The 18,298-nt window shown below is 35.3% G+C and overlaps 2 long non-coding RNA genes across 3 annotated transcripts in view; both read right to left on the bottom strand.

Moving 5' to 3' along the window:
• The window catches only part of LOC138918549 (uncharacterized), a 141,479-nt gene that overhangs the window by 80,049 nt on the left and 43,132 nt on the right, over window positions 1-18,298 (bottom strand). The gene's annotated exons all lie outside the window — the stretch shown is intronic.
• LOC138918550 (uncharacterized) lies at window positions 601-17,824 on the bottom strand. The gene is made up of 2 exons (XR_011428041.1): window positions 14,043-17,824; window positions 601-6,790 (listed from the first exon to the last, which is right to left on the bottom strand). It is a non-coding gene; the product is annotated as an uncharacterized lncRNA (long non-coding RNA).

Here is an 18,298-nt window from a genome sequence, read left to right as displayed (position 1 = left end):
AGGACCACTAATCAAAATAACTTTTTCTTGGAATACTATTTTTATTTGATAAAACACCTGACAAATAAACGAAAGTTATTCATGTTCGGGTGTCTGGCAGATATTTTCACAAAAATGTACAAAATGAGATTGTAAATCAAGAAAAATAGTTGGTAGTATTTCTTGATATGAAAAAAAGTAGAACTTTCAAACATTTTCTGCTACCATGAGTAAAACAATTCACTGATAACTAAGACTCTTCTAATGAAATCATTGATCATATTAACATATGTGGTTATTTTGATATTAGCAAGTTGAATCCAACAACATGTACATAAAATATTACAATTTCAATAAAAGCAAAAAAGCGTTTGACAAAATATGGCATCAATTTATGATAAGAACTCTTATCAAAGTATGAATAGAAAGCAATGTTCTCAAAAATCTGATAAAGCACAATCTACAAAAAATAGCTAACCAAATAATGGTGACAGATTGGATGTTTTCCTCCTAAGTTCAGGAACAACAGAAAGATGTCAACTCTCCTCATGTCTATTCACTATTGTATCTGAGGTTGTATGCATTGCAATAAGGCAAGAAATAAAATAAAAATTATCCACGTAGAAAAGAATAAATAAAGCTGTCTTTATTCACAGGCAACATAATTCACTATGGAGAATCCTCAAAGCATCTACAAAAAGTGATTAGACCTAATATATGACTTTTTTCAACTTCACACCATGCAAGGTCATTATACAAAAATCATTTTGTATATATGTATTTCTACATATCGGCAATTAGAATTTGCATTAAATAAAGTACACTTAGAATAATCTCCCAAAGATTAAAAGTTTAGGTATAAATCTGACAAAATATGTTCAAGACTTGTATGATGAAAACAAAAAAACATTGATTTGAAAAGTCCATGAAGAGCCAAATAAATGTAGTGATACACTATGTTAATTAAAGGAGGAACTAAATATAGATAAGATATCAGTTCTAATGAAATGGACCTGTAGATTTAATGTGATTCCAAACAAAATCCCACCAGGATCTTTCTGTAGAAATTGAAAAGCTTGTTTTAAATTTGTACTATAAGGTTTCTGGGTCTTTGTGTTGTTCTCATTTTCAAAAATATTATACCACATATTATATATACACACACATATCTATACATATATATGATACTTTTGATGATATATATATTATATATAATAATATATGTGATATATTCCAGCATTTCTAGTTATTCTCAGAAGGAGAATTAAGTTAACAACAACCATAAACAGTAAGAGAAGAAAACAGCAGACTTCCAAAAAGAGTAGACAGTCTTCTTTTTCTTTTTATTTCTTTTAGTAAACAAACAGAAGAAGCTTTTAGGAAAATAAAGTTTAAATTTAGGTTTATATACATTTTATTTTTTGATAACAGGTATGCAAATATTCTCTAATCCCTCTCTTATCATTACAAACACACTGTTTCAGTAGCACAACCAGAAGGACCTACAACTAGAATATACGAGTATGTACTGGGGGCTTTGGAGAGAAGAAGAAGGAAAAAGAAGAAAGATTAGCAACAGATGTTAGCACAGGTGCCAATCTTTAAAAAGAACTTTTTTTAATAAAATAAAAACACACTGTTTTTGTTTACTAGTATATTTTCTTCTCCAAGCCTCTTGTGTAAAGCCTACATTTTTTAAAGGACTTCTTGAGTATAACTGGTAGCCCAGTGTAACAACAAGACCATAATTTTTACCAAGGCTAAATCAAAATGATTAAATTGTTTGGGCTTTATACCATCATGTAATATAGTATGTATATATGTGTGTGTGTATATATAGTATATATACAGTCCCCAAAAATATATGAATATTTTTTAAACTTATTCTTAATATATATTGTCAAAGATGTACACTCAATATTAATGTTCTTTAATTTGTTTTTCATTAAAATACAAAATTCAAATCATTTTGTTAAAATTACATGGAAGTTAAATTTTAATTTTTCTACAAAAGTTTTATACAAAGGGATACTCATCTTAAGCTTATACTCCACCATCACCATTTGTCATTCTCAGAAAGATCCCCTTTCAAATATTTTTAGTACTTTGAGTATTTACTAACATTTTCTGAGTAACAGTATTATACAGCTACCTATTATTTTTTCACTTTAGGACATTACTTTTTGATTTCTTATTATTGACCGTAAGGAGATCACAAAATTCTCTCAATCCTTTCTCCTGAATTTCTCCTTTGGCTTATGTGGTTCTGTCACATGCAATGAATGCAAAACATCTAGCAACCTTGGCAACCAAAATGTTCCAAAAATCACCTTGTAGTGTGTGATGCATTCGCTATGGCACAATATTTTTCTATGCTGTGATATTTCCATTCATAAAGAAGTATGATGCAAAATGGAATGTTAAATATATTGTTGGATGGAAACAAAAAGTATGAAATACAAATTGTTGTATGCGTTTAACATGCAAGTGGCAACTCATTGTTCAAGGTAGATTATTTGGACATAAATATGCGTGATTTATGACCAAATCAAAAGGACCCATAAGACAAAAGAACTGCTCATATAAGAGGAAGTGAGTTAAGCAGAGTGAACACAAATTGAAAATGATGGATTTTTTAAACCATTGCCAAGACATAGTTTAAAAACTTCTGATTATAAGTATGAAAGTATTAAAGATAATTTGAAACTTTACATGAAAAATAATGGAGTGCAGTAGAGTTTGTATATATATAAACAATCAAGTACCCCCATAGTGACGTTTTGGTCAATAACTGCTGACCAGACATATGACTGTGGTCCCATAAGTTTACTACCATATAGCCTAGATGTGTGGTGGGCTATGCTGTCTAAGATTCTAGAAGTACACTCTATGATGTTTGCACAGTGACAAAATCGCCTAAGAACACATTACCTAGAACGCATCTGTCATTAAGCGACATGTGACTGTATAAGACACACCAAAGAAAAGTAAGATTAAGGAAAATAAGAGTAACTTAACATTTAGGTACATTGAGAGGCAAGATGGGTACACAAATATATATATATATGTATATGTATACACACACACACATACACACAGATAAATAGATATCTACTTATCATTGGAATGGGAAGTACCCAAGTTCACATTAAGGAACACAGATGTGGGCATTTTTAGTATGTGCATACTTTACAAAATAGTAATAACTGAAGCAATGTTGCTGACAGAGATCACAGATGAGAGATCTAAAAGAAAATAATAACAGTGGAAAAGCTTTAAATATTTATATTTAGCAGGATACATAATAAATTAGAGACTAAAGAAGCTATTTAAAAAGCAATATAACACAGAGAAACAAGATAGGTAAATTCATGAATCACAAGAAATAGAATTTATAAATAATAGATGTAATCATTACGTTGAATCAATGCCCTTTCATGAGGTAAAAAAATCACAACTTTATTGTTATTTCTCACTCTTCATTTTAACATTGATTTTTTCTTCTACAAAAAAAAGACAGAGAGAGAGAGGCAAATCTATGACTTTTCTGTTCTTCCATCCAAAGCGCTACCGCTATTTCAGATCGCAAATAGAATCTCAATTTAAATGCCCAGTTACCTAACTATAAGGAAAACCCTAAATTTGATGGATAATATTTTTCCCTAGCCTTAGCGTCTGCGGCAAAAGAAGAGTTATGAATCTTATGTTCTCATTTTTCCTCAAATCCCTCTCATTTGCTAGTTATCATTGCTGGCCCCTTCAGAGTAGGGCCCAGTGTGAGAGCTGACTAAGAAGAAACAGCTTAGTCTCACAGAAGGGTGTAGCTGTCACACGATGTTGGGGCTGTGTACATCTGCTGACTCTATCTTTGGCATTTTTGTGGGGACATTACCCCCAGTTTTCTCTGCTGAGTACTTGTGGTTACAAATGACGTGAGTGATGACTCATTCAGCCTTCCACTCTTCCCTTACTCCTGGATCTCCAGCAGGCCACTTTGCAGACTATTAAATGCTTTTCTGTTGCTTTTCAGGTGGTCTTTCTGAGCCGAATTTACTGTGACTCTCATCAGCTCTCTCCTGTTGTGATCCCCTCCTTGTTTGAAGGAAACACTCATTGCATCCTTTGACTGACCGTCAAATACAGTAGCATCTCAACTTGACTCTAACTCCCAAGAATCTCATAGGCCATTGAATACTGTTTTCCAGATTTCCTGAGGCAAGAAGTTAGCCCTCCAACTCTAAAGGACAAATAACTTCTTTAAATGATCCTGTTAAAACCAATGCCCCCCAAACTTAATCCTGAGAAATAGGAACAGGGAGTTCCCAGGTCTCGTATGGGGTAGACTTACAGTACTGCTTACGCTAAAATTTTCCTCAGGAATTTTCTCTCTCTCTCTCTCTTGCTCTCTTTCCAATGGCAGTCTCTTTTATTCACACATCATAGGTAATGTCATGAAAGCCCTAAAACCAATGAGTTGGTGTGGATTTGAACATCTGCATTTGTCTGGCAACCTGCATTCATTATCAATCATCTTAAGTTATCAACCATAACTTCAAACTTAATATTCTCTTCAGTAACTATCAACATTGTCAAATGCCAAAAACAGGTTGTGAAATATAAGGTTAAAGAAAAGGCCCCTGAATATAAAAAATCATAAACTCATTGATGACTTTCATGGAAGTGGTGGAGGCAGAAGCATGATTGTAAAGGTCATAGACACAAGTTATATATTAGTTTATTAGCTTCTTTTTTACGTCATTCCTTGAAAAATTAGTACTTACAGAAATCAGTTATTTGGAATCTAATAACTACTTACTATGTTAGAAAGTCATCTTAAATGAATTAAGGAATATAAGAATAGATTTAAAAGTAGAATTATTTTTTAACAATTATAGCATATTCCAGTCATGTAAATTTAAAACACATTGGCTCAGAAAACAGGACTTCATAATTTATAAGGATATATGCATTTTAATTCTGTATATCAAACACTTTACGAGTTCCTATGGTGTTGGGGAATCAAAGTTAATGTTAAGGATGAAGGAGAAAGAGAAACAAGTAAGAATGGAGCGTTGTAAAGAGGGAAGGTGATAGAGCATGTTGTGTTTGCGACAGGTGTTAAGCCTGAAGTTGAATACACACCACACACACACAAACACACACATGCTCACACATACACAGACACTACCACTTGACTGGTTTTAGTGACAGTCCTTGGCAAAACAAAGAGAGGTTAAGGGCTGAGGATGAACTTACTCAAGAACTGCTACTATCCAACAGCATCTTTCAGGACAGAACCTGCACTACTTGTCCCCTTTCTTGTTTCACCCGCCTATTCCCTCTGCCCAAACACCCCATCCCAGCCCTGGACACACAGCAAATAGAGGCGTTGCTGCAAAGCGCAGCTGGTAGATGTGGCGAGTCTGCTTGTGTCTTACCTCTCCGACACGTATAAGTCCTCGGATTTTTAGTTAAACATGCTCAGGGCAGCCACACCCAGACTGTTTAAATATTAGAAGAGGGGAAATAACCTCTGATCAAATATTTTTGAGGCGGGCACACAGCCAGTTTGAGTAGGTGGACCACATTTCCTTGTTTTCTCCTAGAACCGGCATTGGAATCTATCCTGGCAATTACCCGGGTAATTCAGACACCATCAAGTAGTGTTGCTTATTATTGCTAGGGTGACTGATTCTCTGTTTCACTTGCTGCTCTGAGGCTGTCCATCTCACAGGTCTAGTCCGCCAGGTTTCTCACTGTGTGTCCTAGAGTGGAACATCAAGAAGCAGAAGCACGGGCTGAAGTGAGGGACGGCGGGATGCTAACGAAGGCAACGTCTGCCGGGGGAGGCGCAAATCCCGTTGGAATCGCAGGAGGCTCATGCTCTTCTGCACACCTTCCAAGAGTTTATAGTTAAGATGTGACAGGACAGGAGACTTGTGCTCCTATTCTAGATGACATAAGAAACACAAATATAAGGTTTAGGGTTGGCCCCTGAAAGGAATCTGTCGCGGTAAAATTTCATTGCATAAGAAAGTGAAAAATATCAAGGTGATCCTTACAGATTGCAGACAAGGAGAGAGCTTTTGGAACTGTGATCTAATAGGATACATTATGAGTGAAGTTTCCAAGCTGACTTCCTGTAGAAGTCTGATCTTGCTCTGTCATATAACAAAGGGCCTTAGAATATTTGAACTCTATATATCTCCCTCTGCACTTATACATTATCGTTGTACCTAGAAGTTTAAAATATTATGTACATATAATATTTTGCATATTTTTTCTAGGCATTACCGTTATAGTTTTTAAACATTTTTAGATATTTAAAAGTCATTTTTTTCTTTTTTTTTCTTTTTCTATTCAAGCAAGTAGCTTAAACATTACCTAAAAGATAATCTTTCTTAGAGTATACTGAGGTCAACAGAATTTTCTTCAACACACAGACCATGTTAAAAGTAGTGATCCACTCCTTTTTTGTTTTTTTCTGTTGTGGCTTGGTTTGGTTAGAAATGTAACCTTTTAAATTTATTTTTTATAAAAGTTGTGAGAATAGTTTGAGAAACTCTCTTGCGCTTTTTACCAAGACTAAATAATTGTTTACCTTTTGCGTAATTTGCTTTATTGTTATCTCTCTCCCGTGTGTGTGTGTGTGTGTGTAGCCTCTGGGAATCAGTTTACTTATCTGGAATTTTGCCTTCTCAGCTTCTGTACTGGTAAATTCTTATTATTCTCTCAGTTCTTCAACTGTTTAATCCAGTATATTCAATTATTTTCAGCTGGAGGGTTGATCCAAATAATTTTGCTTACTTTACTAGAAAAATAATTTTATGAAAAGATTATTTTCTCCGGCATATTTAATAAAACCATTTACAAACATCTGTGTAATTAAGTATTGATAAATAAATGACAAGCAATGGGATATATTGGAGTATATGAAGAAGACTTTTGGTGTAAAACTAATTTTGCCTGAACTTGTTTTTCCAAAATGGACTAACGTGGCCATTGAGCATGCATTGTATATCTGCTTTAAGTATTTGCTGTGTTCCAAAGACAAGAACAATGTCCTTAAAGGTAAGGATGTAACTTCCCCCACATGGGCATTTCCTTAAGAATAAGCAGCTCTCCTTAGGCTAGGGATTGACTGCTGAACTGCTGTGATCACTGAATTGCGGAAATGCTGTGCCAGCAAAGCAATCCCATGACTATTGTAAAAGGGACATTCCAATCATATGTGATACATGCTTTCTGATGGTATATAACCATTCTGTACACACCCACTTCTTTGGAGGGCTCCATTCCTTTGTGAAAGTACTCTCTGGGCTATATGGTCCTCAGGTCTGGTTCATAATAAACTCATCCCGATTTTGATTTATAGATTGGTTATGGATTATTTGCATTGATAGTATGTATAAATAACACCACAATCAAAATGACATTTAAGAGGGCAGTAGTATCGTAATATTGGTTGATAAGACTAATTGTCAGGTCCATAACATGGGGACAAATAGTATCTGAAATAGAAAGGATAAAGCAAAATACATGATAAAAGTATTAAATGCTAAAACGATGGATCAAGTAGCCATAGTTATCTAAAAACCAAGTTTCTCCTTTTCCTCTTCTAATCATATTTTACAGCAGATTTAATCATAGTGAGTTGGCTTTCTTCATCTTTCTCACAACTAAAGCTCTGGCTCAAAAAACTGGTAGTAAATTTTTCAGAAAATTCCACCTTGTTTAAAAATTTGTTTATTCTCAATATACTGGTTGATTACATAATTGATTATTAACGTTCTTAACAGTTATACCTGTATTAAGTTAATTTCTCTTAAAATCAAAAGTAAGAGGGAAGAAAACAATTTCTAGTTCTAAGAAGCACACAAGCCCCTCAATTATATGGAAATTGTAGATTTATTCTCATTTGCTATTTAAAAAATGTTTTTAAATATCTCAAGTGTATTTAAACATGCATTATTACATTTTCTCAAAAGCCCCTTTTGATCTTAGCATGTGTGATAAGGTAGAAACCAATAACAATGACTTGACATGGGTGGATTTGAAATCTAATAGCACCACAAGTTTTTCTTGCAGATTAACTCAAGAGGTGACTCCTGCTTAATTCCTGAAGACCTCAATAAATTACAAGCACTTTCTAGTGTGAAAGGAGAGCTTAGTTACACACAGTTCATTAATGCCACTAATGTGGTTACTCTTGCCACCAAATGTGAAACCGTATATTAATTTGGTATAGCTGTGGTTTAAATGCTCCCTATGTGGATTAATTTTGTTAACCTTATATTTAATTTTTCCATAGCAATAGTTTCCATTTAATGGCATTGTGCATGGATAAAAAGTGTGATACATTTTCTAAGAGTCATTTTTTTTTTTTTAAAGATTTTATTTTTTCCATTTTCTCCCCAAAGCCCCCCGGTACATAGTTGTGTATTCTTCGTTGTGGGTTCTTCTAGTTGTCGCATGTGGGACGCTGCCTCAGCGTGGTCTGATGAGCAGTGCCATGTCCGCGCCCAGGATTCGAACTAACGAAGCGCGCGAACTTAACCACTCGGCCACGGGGCCAGCCCCTCTAAGAGTCATTTTAAGAGCAGAATGGAATCATGTCTAGCAAGTATCAATATACTCCATTTTCCATTTTGTACTTAGAATTGCATTTTTTAAAGTTGGTGAGATCATAATATTCAATATATTAAAATAATTGCCATTTGGTTCACTTGGCTTTGAGAACGTAATTGGTGTAAATAGAACCAATTTGTTTTCTTTTCTATAATTTCTAAATGGGACATATGTTAACTGAAGTCTAATAATTTTCCTTCCCATCACCCCTTCCCAGTAGCCCTCTTGTCCCATCAAGGCACCAAGAGATTGTGCTTAAGCTAATTAGACATCCAGATCTAGAGCTGGGTGAAGCCAATCGTTTCATGTTTGCTTTTTGCCACATTTTTGTTTCTGTGATAGGCATGGGATGTGAATCAATTACTTTGAATCTCAGGATTTGTTCTGCGTGTGCTAGGAGAAAGATACTGTCATTCTGTCAAACATGAAGGATGAAGTGCATACTTCTGGGAGCTGTTAAGAGAAATATCGGAATCATGAGCTATTAGGCTATAGCAGTAATTGATACATGGAGATTAGAAAAGGAAAAAATGTTCCTTCTTAACACTATTGATTTAATAATCAAAAGTAGCCTGCAGTCCGACCTTACCTCTCTCGTTTTCAATTGCATAAAACAAGCCAACCACATTCTTTATTAAGTAAGGTATGCGTACATAAAGGTACCTACAAACAAATATATTGCACCATGAATTATCACTCATGGAAACACTATTCAGGTCAAGAAACTAATGTCTTCAGCACCCTCAAAACTGATTGATGCCCCCTGACAATCTCTATCCTTTACTTTCTACACAGAAGCAAACAGTATATTGGATTTACACAAGAGTGATTTGTTTTGCCTGTTTCTGAATTGTAAATACCTAAACCTATACACTCCACATTTATTTGTTTAGCTTCTTCCTCTTAAAATTGTGCTTATAAGAGTTATCTATAGGTACCAGTAATTCATTCATTTTCATTGCCATAGAGCATTTCATTTCTGACTGTAAAAAACTGATTTACCCATTCTATTGTCCATCTGTTGATGGCCCTTTATTATGATATATATCACATATGTGTTAGACCTGGTGGTTTTGTGTGTCTATTTTTTCATTTTCTTAAGTTTTCTCATGAAGAACAGTTTTCATAATTTTTAAGGGAGTCTAATCTATCTATTTTTAGTGGTTAGTCTTTTGGGGTCCTGTTTCAGTAATCTTTTTCGACTTTGAGGTTATGAAGATAACGTCCAAAATCATCTCCAAAAAGATTTATTGTTTTACTTTTCTTATTTAGGTTTTAGTCTTACCATAGTTAATTTTTTTATATGGTTTGATGTAAGAGTTATTGTTATTTTTTGTTTTTGTTTGTTTGTTTTCACCCATATGGATATCCAACTGATTTAGCAACATTCACTGAAAAATTTCTTTCTTTTTGCTTTCCTGTCCATCTTTATTATACATCCAGTGTTGTCATATGCTTGAGTCTGGTTGGACTCTATGTTATTCCATCCTAATCTTTGTCTCTTTTGGAGCCAATATGGCATTAGCCTTAATAAATTTTAACAATCATAACTTTATAAAAAATCTCAATGTCCAGTAATGTACACTTCTCAATTTTTCCTCTTCTTTGGATAACGGGAATGTTTCTGGATTTCTTTCCAGTATTTTATTAATCAAGCACCAAAATCTCCTGCAATTTGTTGTTTAGGTAAAGCAAACACTCTTGTTCAATCTCAGCACAGTGACATCTCTGGGTAAGCACCTGTCCCTTACCACAGCCTGGGGCAGTCACCTTCTCTTCTCCTTAAGCTTCTGAATTATTGCATAGTAACCCAGAGTTTATAATAAAAAAAATTTGTAATCCATTAACATTTGGTTTCTCTTAATTGATTTTGTATTGAGAAATAAATCTTGCATTTCTAGAATGTGGCAGAGCTGGCAAACGAATATCAAAAGTAAAGAGTTAACACTTGTAAGCAACTGGCCAGGTGGGAACATGTGACTAGCTCTTGTCAGAAACATGCGAACAGATGTTTGTGTGCCCCCCTGAGGCCAAGGTACTTAAGAAGAGGATCAGCTTTCCTTGCGCATTCTTTTCCTCTCCACTGACTACATGCAGGTGACAACTAGACCAAGGGAATTCTGGAGCCCCTGTCTGTCAGGAGGCCTCCTACCACACAGGAACACCTACCCAAAACCAAATGCTAGATAACTGAATTTTATTGCCTATGAAATTTATTTTACTGTTGTATCCACTGACGTCTTGAGATAGATGTTTTGCTGACTAATATTTCCTTTCTTTTTCTTTTGTTAATACAAGCATTTACGACCACAGATATTAGATTATTTTACTATTTTTCAAAAGTTACCATATGCAATATTTTCATGATTTTTTAGTTTTGAAGATTTTCTAAGTTCCATTATGATTTTCTATTTGATTCATGGGTTAAAAAAAAAGATAATCCATACTGTCTACACATTTCTTATTATATTATTATACATATTTTTAAGCGTATAATTTAATTGCACTGTGGTATGAAAGTATGTTCTATAACATATAAATCCTAAACACTGCTCAGTTAATTTTCACAAATGTTCCATGTCTTCCATAATTACTGGTTTTAGAATGTTACATATACTAACAGATCAAAAATTTTAATTCCATTCTTCTAATTTGCTGTGTAATTTTGTTGTTTTTTAGTTAGACTGACCTGATTACTAAGAGATGTAATAAGATTTCTCATTTTAAAGATGGATTTGTCTATGACTTTTTGTATTAAAAAAACTATGCTTTTATTTTTCTCAGGTATACAACATATTGTTACTAACTAAGTTATCAGGCTGTACTTTAGATTTCTAGAACTTACTCATCTTTTAACTGAAAGTTTGTGCCCTTTGACCAACACCTCCCCATTTACCCCACTTCCAGCCCCTGAAAACCACCATTCTACTCTATGTTTCTCTAAATTTGACTTTTTAATATATTGCACATATAAATGATATCATGTAGTGCTCGTATTCCTGTGTCTGGCTTGTGTCACTTAGCATAATGTTTTCTAAGTTCATCCACATTTTGCAAATGGCAAGATTTCCTTCTTTTTTAAGGAGTAAGTTCCTGGGATCTACAGCATAGCATGGTGACTATAGTTAATAATATTGTATTGGATACTTGAAATTCGCTAAGAGAGTAGATCATAAGTATTCTCACTCCCCCCCAAAAAATTAATAATAACTATTTGAGGTGATGAATGTGTTAATTATCATGATTGTTGTAATCTTTTCACAATCTATATATATATTAAATCATCACATTGGATACCTTAAACAACAAAACAAAAAGACTATGCTTTTAGTTATAGTTTTTTTCACTTGTGAGTTGAATTATTATTCCTCCAGAAATGATTTAGGTTAGTTAGGTCGTATGTTTATGTCTATTTTTTTTTTTTTGGAGGACTGATTTGAGGATGATTCCTTTCAAAGCTGGCTCGTATTTGCTTCTGTCAAGAACTTAGGGTCACCAGTCTGGGGTTATATTAAAAAACACACTTGGACTGTTTTTTTGGACCACAAAAATTATATGAATTTAGTGGAACGACACAGTTTATAGTTGGTTGTGTTGAAGATTTCTTATGACAGATTTTTTTCCATTTCTTTTTTTCTTTCACAGTCAGTGCCATGGATGTAGTCAGTGCAAGCTAGAATTCAAGTGATCCCTAATGGCTGTGGGAGTGGAGACAAGGAATGTGCAGAAGGAGTTAAATCAAATTTATTGAGGGAGCAGTCTTTGGAGTCCCAGAGTTTCGAAGTTTCCTGTTACCTTTCCCACTGTGTGTGGGTCCTGAGCTTTATCTGCTAGCCCCAAGGCTTGAGACATTGTGAAAAACTATTCATGAGTTCACTAAATTTGACAAATGACTTCAAGGTGAATGTCAGTTTCACGACTTATTTTATATCTCTGAGTTATAGCTTTCATTTAGATTTTGGCCTTGGTATTCCTTACTTTTTTTGCCAGTTCACAGATGCATTTCAAAAGTTCTTTCTTAATATATCATTTTGCATTTATATTTATTTTCAACAGGAATTTGAACTCTAGTGCTAGAAATAGAGATATTTTATCTAATACAGATTTTTGTAAAGATTATTTCCTATTTTTATCTGTCTTACTGACTACTAACAGAAATGTATTTTTCACTCATTTTTTATTGGTGTTCCAAAACCTTAATTTTACTGCATAATGACCATGTATATCAGCAGTGTACTAGAGTCTGGAAAATAACATAACTGTTTTCATGGAAACGTCAATCTGGTGAGAAAAATCTACCTTCTGTGCAGTCAAGTATGATAAAGGAAATATTGGTTCATATCTAGTTTAAACAGTAATTTAGCTAATGCATTAACCATTTTTAAAATTTTGCCTTCTTTCAGGAAATTTTTTTTTTTGGGGAGATTAGCCCTGAGCTAACATCTGTGCCAGTCTTCCTCCAGTTTATATGTGGGTTGCTACCACAGCATGGCTGATGAGTGGTGTAGGTAGGCACCTGAGATCCAAACCAGAAACCTGGGCCACTGAAGTGGAGCACACCAAACTTTAACTACTATGCCACAGGACTGAACCCTCAGGAAATATTTTAATGTATCTTTATAATACATAAAGCACAAGGTAAAAATACACCAAAAGTAAGCATGGTATGAATTCTAGTAAAATAAATCTCAAATCTTTATCTTGATTCTTGGGGCCCTACATGCTCTGTCCCTGTCCATCTTTAAAACTATGTCCCCCTGACTGCTCTACTCTCTCCTCCCTACTAATGCTCATGTGGATCCTGGTACCAGCCACATTCTTTCCTGACACAGAGACTTTGTACACACTCTCTCCATTACCTGGGATCCTTCCACCCAAGTCTTCACATGGTCATTAGATACTTTCTACAGAGACATCATCCCCCCACAGAGGTCCTTCCAGATCACTCTCATTAAAGTAGGTGTTTTTCTCAATTATCATTTATCACCCTGGCTTAAATAGTGTTTGATTATCTCTAATTATATTGTGTATTTTAATTGCTTTGTTATTGTATGTCTCCCTCAAAGAAGTGTTTTACTTTTTATCTAAAGCATACATTAGTGATGAGCACAAAAGTGCTCAATAAACACTTGTTGTAAACGAGTGTTAAATGCAACACTCACTATGTTCACAAAATGATCATCTTAACACCCAACATGAGGAACAGAGAAGGACATATAAAATGGAAATCTGTATCTTCAGTAAAGGAATAAGGTTTAAATAAATATTATAAACATCCCAAATAACAGGAGATAATATATCCTTGCCAAAAAGACAATACCAGTGTTGCTGGGACTAATTGGAGGAAATTCCAAAGAGCCTCCCTTCAGTTGCCTCGTTTACAGAAAAGAAAATAACAAAAGACTTGATGGTCAAGGGACAACAGATGTATTTACCTTAGGATAGAAGCTGCTACTGCAGATGGAAAGATAATACAGGTCAAACATTAACTCCTGGCCAATCGGAATCTTCTATTTTCTCTCTCGCTGATTCTATTTTGTAAACAGTGAAGTTGAAATATTGAGATAGTCATCAATGGACTGAAAAAGATATGTTTGTGTAGAGAAAAGCATATAGCAATCCATTAAATAAATTATAATTATTCCTCATTCTTTCTTGTTTTCTTACCAAGGTGAATATCCTCTCTCCCAAACTCGAGGGGCTGTTAACTCAGAACAGGACATAATTCCAACCCAAGGGAGCTGGTCTCAAGTAAAGGAGTTTCAAACAATCAGGAAAACATGCAAAAATACATAAAGAAATAAAGCAAACTCATGGACTAATGAGTTCCTTTATCACCCATATGAAACTATCAACTTCAAATACAAAGGGTTAAATCTACATGAAACATGCAAAGGGAAAAAAATAACATATGCCTACCTTATTTGGGCATAAACAGCAAGCCTGGAAGAATAGTGCCGTCATAAGATCAAAGCAAAGATTTCACAAGAATGAAAGTTACATAGCACGCAAGGACATATCGAAATGGGATTGGGTCTATTTCAGGTGCTGAACGTGATAGTATAGACTTATTTTCCCCTGCTCTTCCTCCTCTTAGTACAACTAAATACCTTGCAAAGTATTAAACTGACACTGATAAAGGGACTCAAAGCTGTCAGACTGTCTTGGAATCCAAGACATGAGAAACTACAATGTGGTGACCTCCCTGTATTTTCTTTTTATCTCCAATATACCTCTGGACCAGGTGGTGGAGAGGCCTGTAACACCCAACCACCAACAGTCATAGCAAAAGCACAAAAATGAAACAAGCAAAGAAGCAAGAGTAGCCTGTGCTCCCTGGTTACAGGATCTGGAAAGCAGAAGTCCAACAGAGACCTAGTGCAGAGCCCCAGCTCTGACTTATCACTTGGCTGCTGCTGGAAGTTGGATCCACTGGTAATAGCAGCAATAAAAGCAAAGACTGAATTCATTCCAGCCCTGCTCAAAACTCGTGGCACTACTGGACAATCTGGCCTACCTGTAGCAGAGGTCACAGTGAAGTCCTGACCATCCCAGGCCAAGCTTTGTAACCCCAGTCCCAGTGGGTGGGTCAATCTATCAGCAACTGTAACAACAAAGTCCTGGTGGGCCATCTCAGACCTGGCTCAACTAGGGTACCAGCAGGCAGCCCAAGATGCTGACAGTGGCAGCAGCAGCAAGCTCTGTATCTTTCTGCTTTCCATACAGAGGCCTAAGGGTACATAGGCCCAGTGGCTTTGCCTACCTCCCTCCAAAGGTTGCTCAGTGACAGCAGGAGGCTCATGGAAGTTCCTTCTGTCTCTGCAGATGGCACCAGCAGAGGCTGAACAGGAGTCCCTGGGTCACCACACAAATAAAGCAGGACCGAATGGCACTGCCAGGGGACAAAACTATAGTCACTGGAACTATAGCCACGAAACCTGTTAGAATGTACATGCTGAACCTAAACAGGGCAACTGTCTGCCAAAATAGATGATTCATATAGGATCAAGCTTCTCCTAACATAATAACCAAATGTCCAAGGCACAGTTGAAAATCACTTGTCATATGAAGAGCCAGGAAAACCTCAGTTTGAAGGAGAAAGACAATAACTGACACCAACACCAAGAAGAATATGATATGAGTATTATTTGATAAGGATTTAAAATCAGCCATCATAAAAAGGTTTCAGCAATTAATTGTACATTTTCTTGAACCTAATGAAAAAGGAAGAAAAATGCACGAAAGAGAAAGAAGTTAGAAAACAGAAACAAAGGAATTTTCACTTCCAGGAAAATGGAGCATTTGTACTTTTTTCTATTTCACCTCTAAGTATAAAAAACTGTGAACATTATATATAAAACGAACACAAGAGAATTCTGAAAATTGGAGAGAAGAAGGTGGACCAGCTAGGACTCATGTGACCTGATAAACAACACGACAGTAAGGTCCAGGGTTTTCTTATTGCCTCCTAAACCCCAGAATGGGTGCTGGGGGATCCAGCAACCTGGAAATGCTAATAGGTACAGACAGCAAAAGCTCCCAAAAGTCTGCCTCTCTAGCCGAAGAGCCAAGAGAGAGGCAGCCTAGAGAGACAGAAAGCTTTTGGAAAATAACAGTCAAATCCCAAGAATAAAACTCTAGCCCCTCCTCCATCCATGTCCCAAAAGCTGAGCAGGGACTCTAAATCACAAAACTGTAATGAGGCTCTTGAACTATGTTAGAAGAAAAAGCAAGTTAAAACAAAAATTTTAACCTTTCAACTCTAACCACATAAGAACTAAAATGTCTAGATCTCAATTAAGAATCACTCAGAATACCAAGAAGCAGGAAGATCTCAAACAGAATGAAAAGACAATCAAGAGATGCCAACAGAATGGTGACAGAAATGTTAGAATTATCTGACATACTTTAGAGCAGTCATCATAAACCTGCTTCAATGATCATGCTTGAAATAAATTAAAAAAAATAAAGACTCTCAGGGTTGGCTGGGTGGTGTAGTGGTTAAGTTCATTCACTCCACTTCCATGGCCCGGGGTTTGCAGGTTTGGATCCCAGCATCCGACATAAAACAGAGGAAAGTTGGCACAGATTTTAGCTCAGGGCCAATCTTCCTCACATAAAAAAGTAAATAAATAAAAAAATAATCAAGCCTTTCAGTAAAGAAATAGAAAACATAAAGAAGAAACCAATGGAAATTTTAGAACTGAGAAATACAATAACCAATATTTAAAGATAAAAACCCTCAAAGGATAGGCACAGCAGCAGATATGAAGGACAGAGGAATCAGCAAAATTAAAAACAGAAAAATAGAAATTTAATCTGAACAACAAAGAAAAAGTAGAATTAAAAAATGAATAGAAAGTAAAGAGTGATGAGATGACAATAAAATCTAATATCATGTCATCAGAGTTGAAGAGAAGTAAGTAAGCACTCAAAGAAATAATAGGATATGGGGCTGGCCTGGTGATGCAGCAGTTAAGTTCACACGTCCCACTTTGGTGGCCCAGGATTCGCCGGTTCGGATCCCAGGTGTAGACATGGCGCCACTTGGCAAGCCATGCTGTCGTAGGCATCCCACACATAAAGTAGAGGAAGATGGGCACAGATGTTAGCTCAGGGCCAGTCTTCCTCAGCAAAAAGAGGAGGATTGGCAGCAGATGTTAGCTCAGGGCTAATCTTCCTCAAAGAGAAAAAAAGAAAAGAAATAATAGGATAAAGCTCCCCAAATTTGGTAGAAAAACCATAAATCTGCAGTCCAAGAACTTAAGTGAACCTCCCAACCAGATGAGTCTATAGAAATACAAATGAAGACACATCATAGTCAAACTTGTGAAAACTAAAGACAAAGAAAATATCTGGAAAGCAGTGAAAGAGAAAAAGACATTGTACCTATAGGGAAAACAATGAAATGGCAATGGATTTCTCACACTCTTCTGGAGGTCAGAAGGAAGTGGCAGAACATTTTTCAAGTGCTGATGGGAAAAAAAAAAAAAAAAACAACCAAACAAAAAAGCACCTGTCAACTCAGAATCCTATATTGAGTGAAAATATCCTTCAGGAAGGAAAAGGAGATCTACCCATTCACAGATGAAAGAAAACTAAGAGAATTTATCACTTTAACATGATGGCTAAAGGAAGTTATCAAAACAGAATGATTTGTATATTCTTCAACATTAAATTACTGGGGGGAAAATAGAAAAATATAAACCAAAAGTACATAACTACATCTTAAAAACAATAAAGTAACCTACATTAAATGTAAATTTGGCATAGATAACACATGTTTTTAGATTACTAGAAAGAAATGGTCGAGCCATGCTAAATTCAACTAATTATTGACATTTATGAAATAGCAATTTTCAAATATTTTATTTTGATATAATTATTTTCCATAGAAAAGAATAACTGTTTCAGCATGCTGACATAAATCATATTGTTCTCTACTGATTTTAGAAAGACTGTTTATTCCACAAAAATCCTGAAATTTCCCAGGAGGAGTTATGTCTGACAATTTGTAGTGAAATAAAGTCCGTTTAACTTGACCTGAATCTTAAACCCAGAAAACAAAGGGAGCTAATCTAATGTTTCAAGAAAAGCAAGTGTTATAACAGTGGATTAAAAACTCTGATGACTAAAGTATTTTATTTATCAATTGACCGAGAGAATTGAATAGTCGATAGACTGCAGGCGA

Source organism: Equus caballus, chromosome 17 (assembly GCF_041296265.1).
Source record: "Equus caballus isolate H_3958 breed thoroughbred chromosome 17, TB-T2T, whole genome shotgun sequence".
In the NCBI taxonomy this organism is placed as follows: domain Eukaryota; kingdom Metazoa; phylum Chordata; class Mammalia; order Perissodactyla; family Equidae; genus Equus; species Equus caballus.
Note: the sequence above shows the minus strand (reverse complement) of the source record. Positions and strands in the feature narration are given on the sequence as shown.